Source organism: Chlamydotis macqueenii, chromosome 18 (genome assembly GCF_036417535.1).
Source record: "Chlamydotis macqueenii isolate bChlMac1 chromosome 18, bChlMac1.mat, whole genome shotgun sequence".
In the NCBI taxonomy this organism is placed as follows: Eukaryota; Metazoa; Chordata; class Aves; order Otidiformes; family Otididae; genus Chlamydotis; species Chlamydotis macqueenii.
In genome coordinates, this window is record NC_141573.1 from 6,145,710 (window position 1) to 6,164,714 (window position 19,005).

The window sequence follows — 19,005 nt, forward strand, 5'->3', positions numbered from 1 at the left end:
AAGTTCAGAATTTACTGAGCAGAGGTGGAAAATGTACTGCTCCTCCTAGCTAGACACAGGCCTATAAAGCCATGCATGGTGCTTCATAGCCATGGGACTGCAGTTTATCACCAGCACACGTCTCTGGCAAGCAGTGCCAGCAGTTCTATGCTCTTCATAAAGCTGTTGCTCATCAGTGTGGTATAGGAAAACTGCTACGTGGAGGCACTTCTTCTTTCTTGCCATTTAACCTGTAGTAACAAACCTAACTGCAAGGTTTTAAGTTCACTGTTCTTCTAGGAGATATAATTTTTAAAGATTAATTTTCCAAAGTTCACTGCTTCCCCTCTTTCCTAATGATATTCCACCAAAAGTCAAGAACGGCAGGATTCAAAGCTGCTGGAGTGATAGATTTAAATGTCCAGAACTTTGCAAATTCTAAAGATGTAGACATGGTTCCCAGACACGGCTCAAACGGGAGGATTACCTTGCTTTTCAGGAGATTCACTCAGATTTTCACCTTATTCCTAGAAGGTTTAAAAGCATTAGATCTTAACACTGTATCATCATTAGGCATGGAACAGCACATTTCTTAAGGTTGCTATTGGTTATCTTCCCCTCCTTCTTAGAAATGTAAGTTTACGTTCATTACCAATACAGCTTAGACAAATTCACCTGAGGCATTAGAAGACAAGTCAACAAGGAGTTTGAAATGGGCCCAACACTGATTATGGACAGGGTGTTGCCTGAGAAAGGTTGCTGGACATGCCTACTTTGTACACTGTAGTAGAGCATGAAGAAAATTAAATTCACTATTGATAGAAGTCACTTCATTTTACATTCTAAGTGTTAAAACTGAGCATACAGCAAGTGTAATTGAACTAATGGGAGGTGGCTGGAAGGAATATGAGAATTATCAAAGACTCGTTTAAAAATAGTTGCCAGCACTCCTGTGAAGAAAACAATGGTTTTCATACTAAGATACGTAACTGACCATGAAAACGAACGATCAGGTGACGTGATTACCAGGAAACACCTCAAACCAGTTTCTCCTTTACACCCTTGTCCAGCTTTCCTTAGAGTACTCCCTCTCAAAAATATCAAATGAGGTTAAAAAAAAAAAAAACAAAAACAACAACAAAAAAAAACAAAACCAGAAGCATGAGAGTTAGAGTGTGGCTTATTAGGAGATTGGAGTAGAAAGAGAAACAGTTCTCAGTATAAACAACACAGAACTCACTTTTCTAGGACCTTGCTCAGCAGAGATATTTACACCACCAGAGCAGAGATATTTACACCACCAAGTCTTTCATTTGTTTCAGTGAATTCTTTCTCATTCAAAAGCAATTACAGGAAAAGAACGAGAAATAAAATACAAAGAACAGTTAACAGTTTTTCTTTTAAATGCATTGGTGCACTGAGATGCAAAGCAGCCAGTCAAGCTGTAAGCAAGAACAGTGCTAAGCAAGAACAAGAGAAAGACATATACTTTGGACTAAATGCCTTTTTAAATTGCCTGTCTGTCAAGAAACTTTAGGGATGACAAATTCTCCAATAGCATATTCCTTTATTATTCCTGCCCTTGTTAATTCTTCAGAAATACTCTAAGACAGAAGGTTGTCAGATGAGTCAAAAATTAATGGCAGACAGCTCTATTGTGCAATTCCTTTGACTTGCTACTGCCATCCATTCTGGATTTGCCCCACAAAAAAAAAACCCCACACAAATTCAGGACATAGGCATCCCAATCACGTAAATGTAGACATTAGCATTTATTGCATCTTGTAGGCAAGGGAGGGAACAAGACAGCTGAGCACAAGCATCAGCATTGCTGCCTTTAAGTGCTAGACCATGCATACTCAGATAAATATGGCACATTCTCGAGTCATTGCCTTTCAGCCTACTTGGCTGAACCAGTTCATTGTAACAGTTTATTTGAGTATCTAATAAAATTACAGCATTAATGAAAGGTATCGTGCATCAACACTTCCCACAGAAGTACATTTTTTTATACAAAGAAAGGGTATTTTAAAGCCTTATGATAACATGAATGTAAAGAAATCTTACAATTTGAACAGGAAAAAATATGTAGGTAATTTTATCCGGCTGAATTTTTTTTTTTTTTTTAGATTCTCTTTGAGAAATAAGTTGCAGTGATATTTTGAATGTGTTGGCCAATTGAGTGGGTTTGCAAAATAAAGACAGATGGCAATGGATTATCCAAATGTTTCATTGTGGGAAGTCAGCCATTTGCTGTGCCTCCAACATGACTGTTTCTAAGATCCTACCCTGCTCAATTCCCCTACAGCTTACATACCACCTGCTGCCCTACCACGGGGCTATATGGTATGAGGAGGAGTGTTGGGGGTCACCACTGTGCTATCAGCTATGGGAACAGAAAAGAATGGCGTGGGAAATCCTATACAGTTTTCAGGATGATGTGTGAGTATCAGTGGTCAAGTCCCATTTGCTTTGAAGTCACCAGATGTTGACGTGTCTTTGAAATCACTCATTTGAAGAACTTCTGAGTCCCTTCAGTCATTTCTAAATTTTTATATAAGCATGAGGTGAATCATGTCAACAGCTACTCAGAATTGTCTGTCCCTCATTCTTCACACACAAAGTGATGCCAGACTGGAACCAAATTAAAGGGAAAGTATAAAACTGCAGCCAGTGCCTGGCTAAGACACAGAGGAGTGCAAATCACAACAATAACAAAACAAACTTTCCAGGATGTCCATCACACAAGAGTGAGCTCATGTGTCCACTGTCTAAGAAAAGAAACTCCCAGGCAATGCCATTTGGCAACAAAAATCTCTGTTGCTGCTCTAAAGCAGTCTCTTTGAACCAATGTATTTTCAAAAATAATGAATATTGGAGTATCAGTTCACGTATCTGGTTCTCTTCCACTGCAGGTTCATTTCAGGGGCTGACTGATGGTATAGCTCAGCTAAAACTTTGAAGTGGACTGTTCTTCCCATCCTTCTTTCCTTTAAATAGACAGATAGAAAGACAGGAGAAGTTCCCAGTCTCAAAAGCCACATTTTATTACAAAATACAAAAATAATAAAGTAGAAGATAAGCTTTTAAATATAACGAAGTCTCAGGCCTGCTGAGGGAGACAAAGTAAATAGAAGGCTCAGAAACAAACCCCTCCAACAGCAGCAGGAAGCTGCTGAGTCCCTCCTGCCTTGCTCTGCAGCACAGCTTCCCTCCAGGCACTGCTTTAGGTTGGCTTTCTGACCTGAGCTGATCCCCAGATCCCCCTCAGGGATCACAGCTTTAGGTTGGCTTTGTGACCCCCAGATGCTTCTCAGGGGTCACAGTCTCTCCTTCCAGCAGACTCCTCATCTGACACCACTGCCTCTCCCCACCCTTCCCAGAACTTCCCTTCCCTCCCTCCCCAGTGGGAACCAGAGCAGCCCACAGGACAAAGCAATGTATCTTCTCTCACTGCCAGCTGCACCCCCTCAGAAAAAAAAAAAAAAAAAAAAAGGTGAGTTTAGTGAGCTGTGAACCAACCACTATACCATTTGTCTGAGGCAAACATCAATGTTGCTGCAAGAGCATTACAGACTTGGCTTCTCCTCAAGGCTGCATCCATTTACATGCTCACATAGCCTTACCTGCTTGATTTTCCCCATTTTTCCACACAAGCTCACGTTGCCAGCTCACTGCAGCAACTTCGTACTTTGCCAGAGCTGCTGCAGGCAGACTTGAGTTATTTGCACCAAGCGTGTGCATAGTTCTGCAAATTTCTGCCTCTAAAATGGCTCTTACCATGTTCAGGCAACACTTTATTTTTAGATGTCAGTTCATTCCTCACCTGTTTTCTATAGCCATAATAGGCCATACTCAGCCATGTTAAATTTCTTCCCCATAACACAGAATAGTTCACTTATATGCTTTAAAATACTGTGGCTACTTAAAAATTTTCAGTCTGAGCTGTGAACAGACCACACAGGACATTGATCCTCATGTCCCTGTCCTTGCCATCGCCAGGTTACACAATCAGCTACTGATGAGCCCGGGGAAGTTCAGGGAAGGAGGTGGCATCACTGCTCCACAAGCCAGGGTTCTGTAAAATGCACCCAGCCATCCAACAGAGCTTTGTGGGAAAATGGCATTGCCTTTTTTTCTTTTTTTTTAATCTGTTTGTACAGATAGCTCAGGCAGTTTGTATCTGCTTTATAGTATTAGCATTTCTACACTTTCTATGCAGTCCCAGCTTCAGACAAATCCACACAGACTGGTACCCCATTCTCTTTTTTCCTACCTAACATTCACATATAATAATGAAGGAGGAAAGAGGCTGTCAAATGCAATAGGAAACCAGGAAAAACAGCTTTACATTTCAATTACTTTTACATATCATTAGGACTGCTTTGCCAATGTCTCCCTTGCAACTTCAGGAAACCATTTAAAATCATCACCTTCCAAGAACACTACTTCAGACTTTGCTGCAGCCAGGTATCCCCAGCGTGACCATCTCTGCGTTAAACCACTGAAACTCTGAGTGATGAATTTAGAGCAGCTAAGCCATAAATCTATTGTTGCATGGGGGGATTTCCTGTTAAAAATGAAGAGGCTTGTTTCTCTCTTTTGTGGTATGACTGAGTACTGGGATCCTTTAGTCTAGGTAATTAACACACCAGTATAAATTATTTTTTGCCAGTTATTTTCACTCATGACCCCTGTGACACAGTATGACAACCACGAAAGTTCAGATTAAAGCTGTCAGTCAATTCAAACAAACTTGAAGGAATTACAGAACAATAAGGATGCATAAAGCGTTGGATTAGAAAATTATTTTTTTAACAAGTTCTGAATGTGCAAATATTATTAAAAACAACAGATGTGCAGCTATTTTATGCAACATATAAAACAGTTTGCATTTGACAAGATTAATGCAAAGGCTGAGACTTTCATACAAGCAAGACCAAAAAACGTCAGCTCCGCTACTGTAACAACCTAGTATCTGAAATATCCTGTTCTTTGGGAAGAACAGAACTAAGTTGAAGATACTGGATTAGCCATTGCCAGTTGGCAATGAATGGGGTGGGGGGTAATGGAACACCTTTGGCATGGTGCTTCAAATTTCCCTGAATTGTGCCCTTTGATCACGTAGGCAAACAGCCACATGCAATTCCTTTGACCTTTGCCAATGGTATCAGAGACCACATTGCTATATTTTTGCCCATGTTGCAGTTAATCAGATGAAATGAAGAGGATCATTAGGTTAATTAGGAGAACAAGGCTAACTAATGGTAATAAGCAACAGACTGCAGAAAGCAGGCTTCAGTGGATAAAATATAGTGGCAGCTATTACCACAGAGTATCCACAATTATTTAAATCAGCCTGGGTTGAAGAAAGAGTAAAGTCTGGTCTAGTAAAGCACATAAGCCACAGCCAGTCATCCTGACCTCAATACTCACATGCCAAAGCCAAAACTGGCCTGAAAAGAATTCTTGAAAGACAGCACAAATTACAGCCTTGTTCTGCAGACCTCTTCACTACTTGGAGACACTTCCATTAAATTTCATGTTCAAAATTTATAGCCCAAAGTTATCTCAAAGAGAAATTAAAAGTTGCCTAATTTACCATGTGCAGCTCAGCTTTGACTCAGACTCTATTCTTGATCATTACATTATGCAAACTACTTCATAAAACTCCATAATCCACTTAATGCAGCCCACACTGGTTTAAAAATTAAAAATCACTATTGTTTCCATTATCCTTTTAATTGGATGATGGCATGACTAATATACAACATAAAAGTCAACTATTTAATCACACATAATCATCCTGTTTTACATTTTATTTATGCCAGGTATTTCTAAATTCAGATGTTATATTGTCAATTAACATAAAATTTATACCTTTCAGCTTTTCAGGCACACGTTACCTCTGATTCAGTAAAATAATGAAGCATGATTGAAATGCATGGTAGGAATGCAGTGTAAAAATAAATAATTGCAGACCAGACACTAGATGTTCTAAACATTTCGTGTCAGATTGTTGTGATTCCTTTATGTGTATGAGAGAAAGAGAACACGATGAGCATTCACCCTAATAACAAGGCTTGTTGCATTGGCATCAGCTGCAATGCTCCTGGGAAACCCAGAAATTCCTTTCTGCTTCTCTGCAAGAGGATGAAGGGAGAAAAGAATGACAAGAGCTTCTCCTCAGCCGCACATAAGCGCCCGCCTTAGTGAGTTATTTGATGAGCTGATTCCTATGCTAAATTGAGCGCCATATACTGCTGCAGAAAAAAAAAGGCATCAGAAACTCCTCTAGCGATGCTCACTCTTCAAGATAAATTCTTTCTGGCTGAAACAATTCCCCATGCAATATTACATTGATTCTGTAAAGATATCATCTGGTATTTTACAGTATTTAAGTGACTGACTACATAAATTATTTGGTTAGAGAAAGAACTACACATGCATTGCAGCAGACAATATCAAAACAGTACAAAAATATCCAAGATTAAGGTACACAGGCAGTTCTTTCTGAATTGTCAAAGGAGAGGCTAGACAGTTCTTGCTTAATGCTCAAGTGTCTTCTCTGGGTCATTTTCTGAAGCATCTCAACCAGAGCTGCTCATTAATGCTTAATAAATATTGATTTGCTAATCATTTTGCAGAAACAGTTCTGTGATATTTTTTTTTCTTTTGTTATTGTTCTGATTAATTTTCTATTCTGGCAGAAAAATCTCCAAAAATCTTTAAGTTGCTTTAAAGCCATGTTTTGACATTTGATAACTGATTTCTTCATTTAGACTTCAGAATTACAGACTGTTTTTAATCTTTGTTCTAAATGTAAAATATCTCAATGAAATGTCTTGATTAACATACTACACACATTTTAGATTCAGTTCACAAACCATTCAAAGGTTTGAACCTTACATCCCTGCTCTGAGAAAAATATTTTTCTAAAAGCTCAGATGGTTCATTAGACAGAAAAGCTTTTTGTTACTCTAATTCCAGCCTATCTTCATATTCCCCCCTTTAAAGATCCATTTGTCAGTTTTCCTCATGGTGAAATATTAATGGATTGCAGTTTATGCAAAGGAATTAGTTTAAACAGAATGCCTCAAAGTTACCATAAAATATGGTAAAACATTTGAATGCTAGAGAGAACACTAAATCTACAGAGGACTCATTTATTTGGGAAGAACAACGTATGAAACATCTGAAACACTCCAGTATTTAACAGGAGAAAATTGAGTTTTTAGTATCAGAATAGTCTTGAGTAAGGGAAAGAAGGTAATATTTTTCCTAATAAGGTAAAAATAAATTACATGCAATTTAAATTGTAAAGATGTTATAGACAGTAGTAGTTATTAATGTCTACATAACACCGTCATTAGAAAAAAAAAATAGTAATTGTCTCTGTTATTAGAAATAACTAGTAATTAGCTGAGCTGTAAAATTCCAAAGCAGTCAGATGAAGTCAGCCTCTCCCCTAAATTAAATAGCTGCCACCTACAAAACAGATATGAAACCACATCAGATGTGTAGAATCAAAGCGTAATCTGAAACAAAACAGGAGGAAAACCAAATCATGCTGTTGAGAAAATAAGACTGCTGAAGACCAGAAATGACTAGAGTCCACAATATGTGCCAAACAAGTTTCCAGAGTAGTCAAGAGACCCCCATCACACATAGAAATACAGAACTCTTAGATCTTGCCAGAACTAAAAGAATCAACTACATACATAGAGCTGCCATTTAACAAAATGAGTTATTAAAAAAAAATTAATAGGCATTTATAAAAGAAAAGTTAGGGGCTTTTTTTGTTTTTTTTTTTTTTTTTGTTGTTGGTTTTTTTTTTTTTTGCAGTACTTGCATAGCATGTCACATGTAGTTTGTTTCTGAAAAGTTTTGTATAGTTAGGTGAGAATTGCTTTGTGAAGAAGATGTGCCTTCATCTGTAAGATGCTGTAAGTTAAAACCTGGCAATAGCTCTTGCAGAAACCAAGATTTGTGGTACTATTTATGCTGTCATGCTGGAAGTTATAGGCTGGTTCCAGGAATTACTTTGTGAAATCTATGGCCTGTGTTATGCAGGAGGTCAGACAAGATGATCATGGTGATCCCCTTGGTCCTTAAAACACATGAGCAGATGGAAATGGCAAAAGCTATGGAGTTTCAAGAGTTCAGATTCTACCCTGACATGAGTCTGTAACACAACCTACGCCTGCACCTCTGTAGAACAGGACCAATGGACAGCAGCCCACGTTCTGATAACTGAAAACAGGGCTCAGAGTAGATGATTGTATTCCTGCACGATACCAGCACTGTTTACAAACTAGACCCAAAAGTCAGGATTCTCCTTTCCTTTTTGATTCCAGTACAGAAGGTTTCAGGTATACGTGGAAATAAGGGAGCCCAGGTCAGGCCCGCTGGTTATGAAGCCAGGTCAGAGTGACCTGTCAGAGCTCCCCATCACACAGAGGTTACACGTGAGCTACTTTCCAGCCCCGTCCTGCCCGACCTTCTGAACAGACTGAAGGAAGAAAAGGAAATTTTATTGTGCTTCTGTCTGCACTCATTCATTTCCTCCTCAGTCTGGTGCACTCCCTGCTCCCCATGTTCCCTGCCAACCGCTTTGATCGTCTCTCTTAAAAGGGAGGTGAAGTAATTGAACTTTTGAGCTTTTGCACAAATTGGCTGCTGAACAACCCCCTAGCAATGTCCTCATCAATGTAAAGGCAAAACAGCTTCCCCAAAGCATTAAAAAAAACCACCAAACCAACCCAAACCTGCTGCAACAGGGTTCCTGTCCTGAAGGTAAGTTGCAGAAGCTCGGATGGATATTGATACAGTGCCCGAGAAGGGATAAAAGCCATCCCTGAGACTGAAACAAATGAGTGCCAGCATCACCATGACATAACAGAATATATAATTCTTTCCTCATATTTCCTCTCTTTCAAGTGGGTGGAAGGTGCCCCTCAACATCCTTAAGTACCTTCAGATACAGTTTCTGTTTGCTCATTTGGTTTTATAGGTATGGTGGTTTTTAGAGCTTTAATGTGTTTTGTAGATGCAGTAAATCTAAATTAGTATTCATAGAGACTTCTGTTTCCGCAGGATTACTCCCTTTTACATACTTGCATGATCTCGACCAGAATCATTTTACCTTAATTAGTATCTTCTGCACAATGATACCACATAGTGTTGTTTAAGAACTTCATATATCACTGACTTCTCCCATCTAAAACAAGAGAAATAAAACCAGCGTGGCACTGCCCATGTTGAATCACAGATGGCTTAAAACCGGATCTTGTTGAAAAGAAAGCTCTCCTCACATGTTCTAGACGTATTTTTTTAGCTTAACAACAAGAACAGATTCAGCTTCAAGTTTCAGGCACTGTTTGTGTATTTGGTAGGTTTTGCTTTTGTTTTATCAAGAGCAGATAGAGTATATTTAAGTTTTTAAAAATTTACAGTTTACTCCATAGTAGGTTTCCTTTATTTTTCTTCCTTGCTTTGCAAAGTCTGTTGAAATGAATAATTTAACTGTTTTCAGTAGGATTTTTGGTAGACAAAAAATAACGTAGAATAACACAGTTACGTAGAAACAGACCAAAAAAAAAAAAAAATACTTGGAGTTTGGTAAACATGTGCTGAAATCAGTCTGCCTCAGCATGAAAAATACATTTGAGTTTTTAATAGAAAATAACTCAGATTTCCCCGTTTATATAATATAAAGTTAATGCTGAAGAGAAAAATAAAATTATACCATTTCAACGTGAATCAATTCCAGACAGCGCCAGCAACTCTTAGTTCACACTTCAGGCGTTCCAAGGCTCCTATAAGGTGCTGAACTGGTGTTTCTGCAGAGTGATATCCCATTAGCAGTCCTGCTGGGAACAGCATCCAGAGCCTACAGGAGATACCACTAAAGCCACCTAGCAAGCATCTCATCACATCGAGATAAAAAGGAATTTGGGTGGCTCAGGCTTGCCTTTGCCCTGGACATTCACTCTGAATGCCATAGGTTATTTTGGTTTGGTTTTCAGGTTTTGCAGAAACTCTTCTGTGCCCTGTGCTTTTTTCCCCGTCTCTTCCCTTAGCCTTGGGGCAGAGGCTGATAGTGTCTCAGCACTCCTGATTACTCAAGGAATTGACCACACAGTAAATATTCACATCTATTCAAGACATTTCTTATTATGCCTCACATCCTTCAATGCATTGGTCTGTCTCACATCACTCTGGCTTGCTAACTTTCTAGATGCTCTTTCATTCATAAAGATACCATAGATGCTCACAAGCCTGGCTTCAGAGCCAAGAAGAAATCTAATTTCTTTATGCCTACTTCTAAAAGCCTAACTTCACTGGCAATTTTTGGCACTGTTTCCCACAAAGCATCAAGAGCACACGAAAGTAGTAAGTGTGGCATGGTGGATTTAGTATCTGCTTCTATGTATAATTTTTGTGAAATTCATTAAAGGCAAACAGAAAAGTCAAAGTTTCCTATGGTATGCCCATGCTAAGGGAGTGCTTCTGTTTCTACTACAGAAAAACGAAAAGGATAAACAGTGCCCACCTCTCTCAGGCTGATATTTTCAAAGGGATCTATCTTCAACTGAAAGCAGTGGAGTTCTTTGAAAATAGAAGATTTTTAAATTAATGTTGAGCAATAAGGGTTAATTTTTCTACTGATTTTTCAAGTCAAACTGCTTCATGTATTCAGGATGAAGACAATGGTAGAAATAGATAATATTGTTAATGAGGCTTATTAGTCACATTTAAGGGCCAGTCATGAACAGATACTATTGTGCTATGCACACAGAGTAGGGAAGCATTCCCGCCCTGAAGACATTCTGTAAACAGACAAAATAAAAATACATGAACTGATTCTGACAAGCATCAGCTCTGTTCCTCAGGTGCAGGGAGGAGTTAGTAAAGACCAAAGGTAAAGGAATGAGGCGGGTGGTGGGGGGGGTGGTGTGGAATAGAAATAATAGAAAAGGCCAAGTGAAACAGAACTAGAGAAAGAAGTGGTGATATGAAGTGAAAAAACACTGAGGAAATACTGAAGCAAACAGCCAAGACAAGGGTGAAGTCCTGTCCGAGCTGCAGGAGGCCCTGCCTGGTTCATTCTGCTGTCGCTCCTCCCAGCCGGGGTCTGGTTCGCTTTCCTCTGAGCAACAACAAAAAACAGTGAAAGAAGCACAACACAGCCTCCTATCCAGAAAGGATATTAGTAAAGTAATTAGTAGCCTTAGGAAATCATAAAGCATATCCATGATGAAAATACCACATACGGCCCTCTTTTAGTTTATAAGCTATCTATACCAGTCAGAGACCCGCAGCAGTGTGAGCAGATTTCAAAGCAACAGCTTGGCTGGCTTCCCTACAGAACTGCAATTGCCCAAGTATTCTTTCATTCAAAAGGAGAAAGGATTCCTCCTACTTTTCCAGGCACAATTCAGAACAAGTAATTAAAAAAATATACATATAATATGAATCCAAATGATCCTTCTCTTCAGTGGATCCCTAAAGCACCTGTACACCACGTGCAAAACCCTCTCTCTTCATTCCGAGGGTGGATGTGTTTGCAGGCAAGCGAAGACTCAGAGACTTGCTAATGCAGTAAATTATACAGTGGAAAAAAAATGAGGGTGACAACATCCAGCTGTAACAGCAGGCACACAGAATGTAGGTAAACAGTTTAATTACCCAAACATTGTCAGCTCCACAGAGAAATTGATGAAAGATTAAATTCCGGTTTTAATCCCCTTACATTTCCACCACGTAAGCATTTGCCTCGCAGAAGTGCAGCTCTATTGTTAAGTTAAACAAACACAGAAACAGCCTGACCATTCCTCCGCAGCTTCACTTGGCTTCAAACCAACCTTACACCACCTCTGGTCTTTCTCCATATGCTTTGGATGAACAAACGTGTTTGAGGTAAATCAGATTTCCTTTTTCTGGTACGCAGTCAAGTCAAGGGGAAATCATTCTCTGTGCAAGCTCTTTGCAGCTTGTAAATAGGAGTTAAAGGCTCAAATAATCATACATCCTCCAAAACACAAAAGTGCTGCATGACCTACAGCAACAACAGGTTTTGATTTGGTTTCAGATATAATGGTAACAGCAAGGTTTCTCACAACTTGAACTGAACACAGTTAGTTCTGCTATCCTTGTCCCTCCCAAGCTACTGCCACCCATGAGAGGTCTGTCCCTTGTCCATCTCACCCTTCGCTCCACTCACTTTCCCACGGCTCCTATCAAACAGCAGCAGGTTGCCCGCTGGAAGTGAGCGGAGCGAATTGCTCTGAAGAAACAAGGCTTATGGCAAAGTTTCTGCTAAGCTAAAGACGCAGATTTCACTATGCAAATGGCAATTGCAGCAATCTTTAAAGAAAAGTTGTTGACAAGCTTTAGGCAAGGTAAAAACAGACAGAAGAAAGCAATTAATTTATTATTTTCCCCTGTAAAGAACAGTATAGGTAATGGCCGATTGTAAGCATGAATAATACTAAAGCTGCAAGCAACATGGTATAATTTCAACATTCTACAGCCTTTTTTAATCAATCTTATTGATGCTCATCACATCCATAAAGCTCAAAAGAATGGGTTTACTAAACTTAAGGAAAATATAAGATCTCATTTTGTGCCTTTCAGTTTCTTCATTATGTTGCCATAATGTCATCAGTGAAATATATTTCACCCTTTTGCCTCTGCTTTAGCATTCATTTTTTGATTCTGCTGTGATCATGTCTGGTTCTTTGAAGCAATGAGATGAGTTATGAATACTGCTTTAACTCCACTACCATATCCAGGAGAGGAGCATGATGTGCTCAGAGGAAAAAAAAATTACCTGCTTCAGAACTGGGAAGTCAACACTAAGAAGCAGAATATCTTACATTCTATGTACTGGCCTAAAAGAGCTGTGGGACACTAACAGTGAGACCACCAGCTGGGACTGGGCTATAGGGCAGTGAGGAAGAGCTTTGGAAAGACACTTTGCCAAAGGGTCTTTCAAAGCTAGGTGGCAAAACAAGGGACTTCTTATTGTGCTAAGGCTCATCCCATGTTCTTATGTCTCCTTTCCAAATGACATCCTCCTCTCACAAAACCGAGAGAGATCACTGCACAAGAGCTGAGATTTAATTAAGAAAATAAACAATGTTTAAGAACTGAAATATATTGAACTTTGTCAAAGTTTTCTGCATGAATCGAATATCAGAATAATTTTAGACTTTCCATGCAACAGATACAATAACAAATGGAAAGAAGCAAAACAAAATGAACATGCACACACAGGGAATTGTTGATCCGATAGATTTTGTTTTACTTGAAAAGTTTGTGTTTTACCTGCAAACTTTTCAAAGTCATCACTGAGCATCTGAAACGAAATTATTCAGAAGTTGTTCGTAACCATGCGCTTGCCCTCAATCTGCCTCATCTCAGTTTGTAATTCCTTGGGGAGAATGACACTTTTTTTTTTTAATAAAAAAGCAGAAAACAATGGCTTGGAATCTTGCCACTTCCTTATTAAAAAAAAAAAAAAAAAAGATTATCTACGCCCAGCTAGTTGTATGCAGACAAAGAAATCTGTGAATACATAATTTGAAGCACAACAGCATGCAAATATATTCAACAATTCATCTTGCTTAAGAGGGAAACAAGCCTAAGGAAAAAGGCACACTGAACAAAAAGCGTGTGAGGCATTCCGAATGCATGCCACTATGTTTGCAGTTACCACTTAAAAAAAAAAAAAAAAAAAGTAAAGGATGAGAATTAGCTTACCCATTTCATAATGACTTTGTAAAACAGTGATCCAAAGCGAATGGGACCACAGTGAGATGTTCACCATCAGTGCTGCTGACAACAGCTTGAGCAGCAGCTGCCCTACCCACCCACTTCTCCAGGGCCCTGGACATTAATCCGTACAGCCCCAGCGTGAAAGGCACGGATGAACACCGAGGGGAAGGAAGAAAGAGGCAGGAACTGTTTAGCCTAGCAAAAAAGTTCACATGTAACTGTAGCCTGACAAACTACAGACAAAATATTAAACCACTAAACGCACATTTGGATAATTTAAGTCATCCAGAACTTCAAGTTAATTTATTTCCATATACGTTTAAATTAATAAGAGTAACTGGTATATTTTTATAGTCGATTAATAAGTTTTAAAGAAACATCATGAAGTTCTGAAGTTTTATTTTCTTTGCTAAATCAGGTATTTAGTCTATTTTTCAATAGATAATACAGTGAAATATGTAGAATTATAAGCTTTCCATATTAGGCAATTAACAGTTTAACAGATTAGCCTTCTTGGTACTAGAAGTACACAGGCAAAGAAATCAAGCACATACACGTTTCCAAATTAGTAGGTGGCAAGAACCAGTGCCTATCAAAGCTCAATTAGAAAACCAAGCTTTGAATCCAGCCTTAATACAAGTTGTTGCCATCCTGTTCAAACTTTTTACTTGCTCTCAGGAATCCAATCGTTGCACATTTATATTCCTGTTACCTTTAGTAAGTAACCAGGTAAGTCCTCAGAGACCTAAGCAGCAACGTTCAAGCGTGTGCTGCATCCACGCTCTCATAATTGGGAAGGAAATCCAAAAGTGACCAAAGTCGGGTAACTCCTATCACTTTCTACTGTGGCTTACCAGATGGTCACGAAATGTTCCCAAACCTTCACAGGAACTGTTCTTATTTAATCAAAATGCATTACAGTTTGCAAGACTTAAGTATTCAGCATACGTTTTCAAGAAATGTCTCTCATTTAAGATAGATGTTTGTAAGAAGGTTTTTCATTTGGATAAAGGTCACTAGCTACAGTTGGACAGGTCATTCTGTGCCACACAGCAAATTGTTTCTTTGACTCCACACAAGATTTAATATCCTGTGAATCAAAGTATAACATGCTTTTTGTTTGCTTACAAAGAGCTTTATCATAAGCACACGCCAGCGATTACTGGTAGAACAGACTGTAACTACAGTGAGACAGACAAACCCCTTTGTCCTAAGAGCTCCAGGCAGTGGGCACCATCTACTAAGCAGTCATAGCATGTGAGAGAAAAGGGATTATTTTGACCACGACAGTAGGATGTCATTTCTCTGTTGCTCATAACATCACTTCTGTTTTTGGCCCTCCAGGCCTTTTCCCACTGTCTCATTAACTAGAGATGAAACCAGAAGTCCCCAACTGCCAGAGTACCTGTACATTTCCCCCTCCTTCACCATTCAGAGCCTCTAACCAAAGAATACCATTCACAATTTCAGTGGGATTGGGATAGCTGGGTCTGTATGCGACACAAGCGAGATCACCAGGCGTGAGTTTCTTCTTGCTTGCTTCATGACCTTAACGTATGAGTTTAGTCAGCCCTACGAGCCATAGCAGCGTAGTAAGTTAGGTCTGTAAAATGTAAACAGATTTCATGTGTGCCTGGGTATTTTCAGTCTGAATTTACGGTAAAAGGTGTAATTTAATACTCCACAAGAAACTCTCTGCTCTGGCTTTTACATTTGGGATTGCACTGGAAGAGTGGCTGTGAACTGCCAAACTGAGAGTTTGTGCTGCTCTTCTTCAAGATCTCAACACTATCATCTGTTTCCATGAATCTGTCTTATTTTTTCTTATTTTTATTGGATGCTTACATGGAGGGGTAAGACATTTCTCTCCCATATCTATCTAACCAGTTTGAAATGTATTAATCCAAACAGCATTCAAATGAACGAGTAAAACCCACAGCAGCAACATTTATAGTGTCATACGAAGCAGGCAGCACATCAGAACTTGATCTAACGTCTCCTGACAGTTGTGGCTGATTAAATGCTTCACTTCTCAATTTTTTTTTTTTTTTTGCAGTTGATGTAAAATGAAAATTAGAACCTTGCTAAAAAGGCAAAAGACACACTGACGTATAGCAGATCAAGTTAAAACACTTAAGCCTCCATGATAATTTACTACCATTTTTATCCTGCCTCAGTCTTCACATCCACCAAGAACCCCTGTGCTGTTAGCGCATCTTGTGAAAATTCCAGGGAAGACACACCAGGGAGGAGGCTGAGTCTGTCCATGTTACCAAGCCCTTTATCAAAATGCATTAACATTTGGGTTAGATATTAGTAAGAACTGAAATACAACTGCAAGAGCAGGCTTTCTAAAAATAGCCAGATAAATGCAGCAGGACTTGTTTGTCAGCAGCTGCAACTCCCACACACGTAGCTGCATCTCCCACCACACTCATTTTAGAGCCTATAACTGTGAACAGCAAGTGCCTGTTGTGAAGCTGAAGGCACAGAGGTCTTCACAGGCAGAAAGCTGCACGATATCTCCTTTCACTATTGTTAAGTGCAGTAGAGCTGAAAACCACACCAGTACACAAACAAGGACATGGTTTGTAGCAGGCTGGCATACAGTCTTAGGAGCTAATTGGCCATAAATCATTTAATCACAGAAAACACCTGGACAGCAGAATAGAGTCTTAGTTTGGAACAGTTTTGCAAAAGATAGTAATAATAATCCTATTATTTCACTAGCAGTGTTCTTTAATGAACTTTTATTCAATTTCAAGGTCTTGCATTCATAAAGTATTCTAGAAGCCTCCACTACACTCAACCCTCAGACATTTCATCTCAAATGTTTTACAAGCAATCACTGATCTAAATTCCACTTGAGCTATTCTTTACAGCATAATGTACTTAAAAGGTATCAAAATATTAAATATAGTACAACAAACACTGGTATTTAAGTCTGTTATATAAAATATTTTCATCTCCATTCAAAAGATAATGCAGATAGCAATTATGATAATAGTGCAGATTATACACTACAGCACCCATAATTTACCTGCTACAATTTTACTAAGGCAAGCATCCTATAAGTCTCCATACTGCATGTCTGTTTGCAAATTCACTGTTCAACCTGCTCTGTCTGATCTTAAATGTATTCATACATATTCAAATGAAAACTCAGAAAAGTAAGCGTATGACCATGAATGCCTATTAGAATGCACGTCTCACAGCAAATATATGAAGTGAACTTTTGGTTATTAGTATTACCAGGGCACTATTGAAAAGAGGAGCATTGTTAGCCTCACTCTTCTGGACAGGTTCCAAGGCTGGTAATTGCTTTCTGCATGCTAGAATCATCCCTGCATTTAGAGTCAAGACCTCAAGCTCCCGAACACCGTAAGCTAAAGAAGACTTTCCACCAGCTCGCTGCAGGGACTATCATGTTTTAAATGACTTACTATATTACAACAAAAAGCAGTGTCACAAGCCACTCTAGCGTATATTGCAGAGATCAGAAGCCTCTAAGCATCATTTAAAGGTGGCAGTCCACAACAGATTTCTAAAAGGAAAAAAAAAAAAAAAAAACAACAACAAACAAACACACACACAGGAAAAAAAGGCACTTTCGGTTCTCACAAACAGCCATCCTTAAAATTTGTGAAAAGGGCTTGAAAAAACCATACTATCCTTAATGATTTGGTGGACAGTCATCATATTGATCTTATTGATTCATGCTCTTGATTAGTTTAGCCTCAGCATGGAGGAGGAAAAATAAAGGACAAAAGAAAGAAAGATTTCACACTTCTCCTTCAAGATCTCTTGTTAATCTCAGGGCTTCCTTTTTTTTTATTTTTGGCTCAGTTTAGAAAAGCTAAGAACAAAGAAAACGTCCTTACTCCACATCATTGTGAAGGCACTAGATTCTGTCAAATTGATGTGCCTCTAGGATTTGTTACAGAAATTGACACTTCAACAGGTTTGAAAATAAATTTTAAATAAAATAAGCTGGAAAAGGAAGAAAGAGATTGCAGGGAATAGTTCTCAAATAGATGAATGAGGGCAGCAACATTGAAGATTTCAGAACTAAGTTTCACTTGAGCAAAAGATCCTACATATTATTTCTTTAAGGCAGGAAAAATTCACTATTCAAAGGAAAAACTTCATAAGAGTATTTACAGCAGCCTGTCTGAGCCATCTCTTGTCAATGCAGGATGGTTCAATGCAGTGCGTCTTGTTCTGGCCAATCCTGGAAGACAGGACACCTCTTCTAGGAAGGAAAAGCAACACCACAGCTTAATATATCTAATGCAGTTACTAAGCCTCTCTTGGATTCCTGGGCGTTTTTAAATAATCTTTTCCTTCTCTGGAATATGCCAAGATATTTTTATTATTTTTACTGTCTCTTTTTAAAGGCTTTAGAATTCCTAAGTTCACTCGTGTCAACTCCCTGGGTTCACACATCAGACATCTCCTGTAGGTACAGAGCATTAGTTCAGCAGAAAACCATGCTGACCTCTGTTTAACTTATTTGGTTGTCCTTGGAAGAAGCAAAACCACTAAGGGAACTCAGTTCCCTTGTCTGTGGAAGGAAGGGAACAACAGAGAAGTTTAATATTTTCTGTCAAATTTTTCCTTCAGAAAGATGCTTTCCTGCTCCTTCCCAAAGGATCTTGACTATATCCCAAGCAAAAAAAAAAACTTTGCAAATATAAAACCATGAATTAAAAAAAAAAAAAAATAAAACCAAAACAACCAAAAGGTACCCATCAATTTATTTAGGAATCAGTATAAGACATGACTCCCATCTTTTAATGCCAAATACCTCCAAAATATATTTTACAGGCATGCAGATCCTGCCATTCTGAGTGGTACTACTTTCAGAAAAAAATAAAGCCTCTTTTAGACCAAGTATCCAAACATCTGCAGGCAGGTAAAAAATTTAGCAGTAGCTATTTTGGGAAGCTAGAGCATAGTAAGGAAAATTAAACTCTGTTTTCTGTGTATATGTCCTGGCTACCTGGAACTACATCTCTGAGTAAGAATAGAAGGAATTTACCTAATATTTAGTCCTATATAAGATGATTCAGTATGTGCATTGACAAAGACTATGCTAGATACACGTCCCTTCCATTACTGGGAGAATTATTGATTTTTCCCTGGTTTGTTTCATTTTCTTCCAACTTTATCAAACAAAGTAAGCTATTATCCAACCAAGACAGCTGCTGCTCAGAGCAGCGACCGGAAAAAAAGCATCTAATT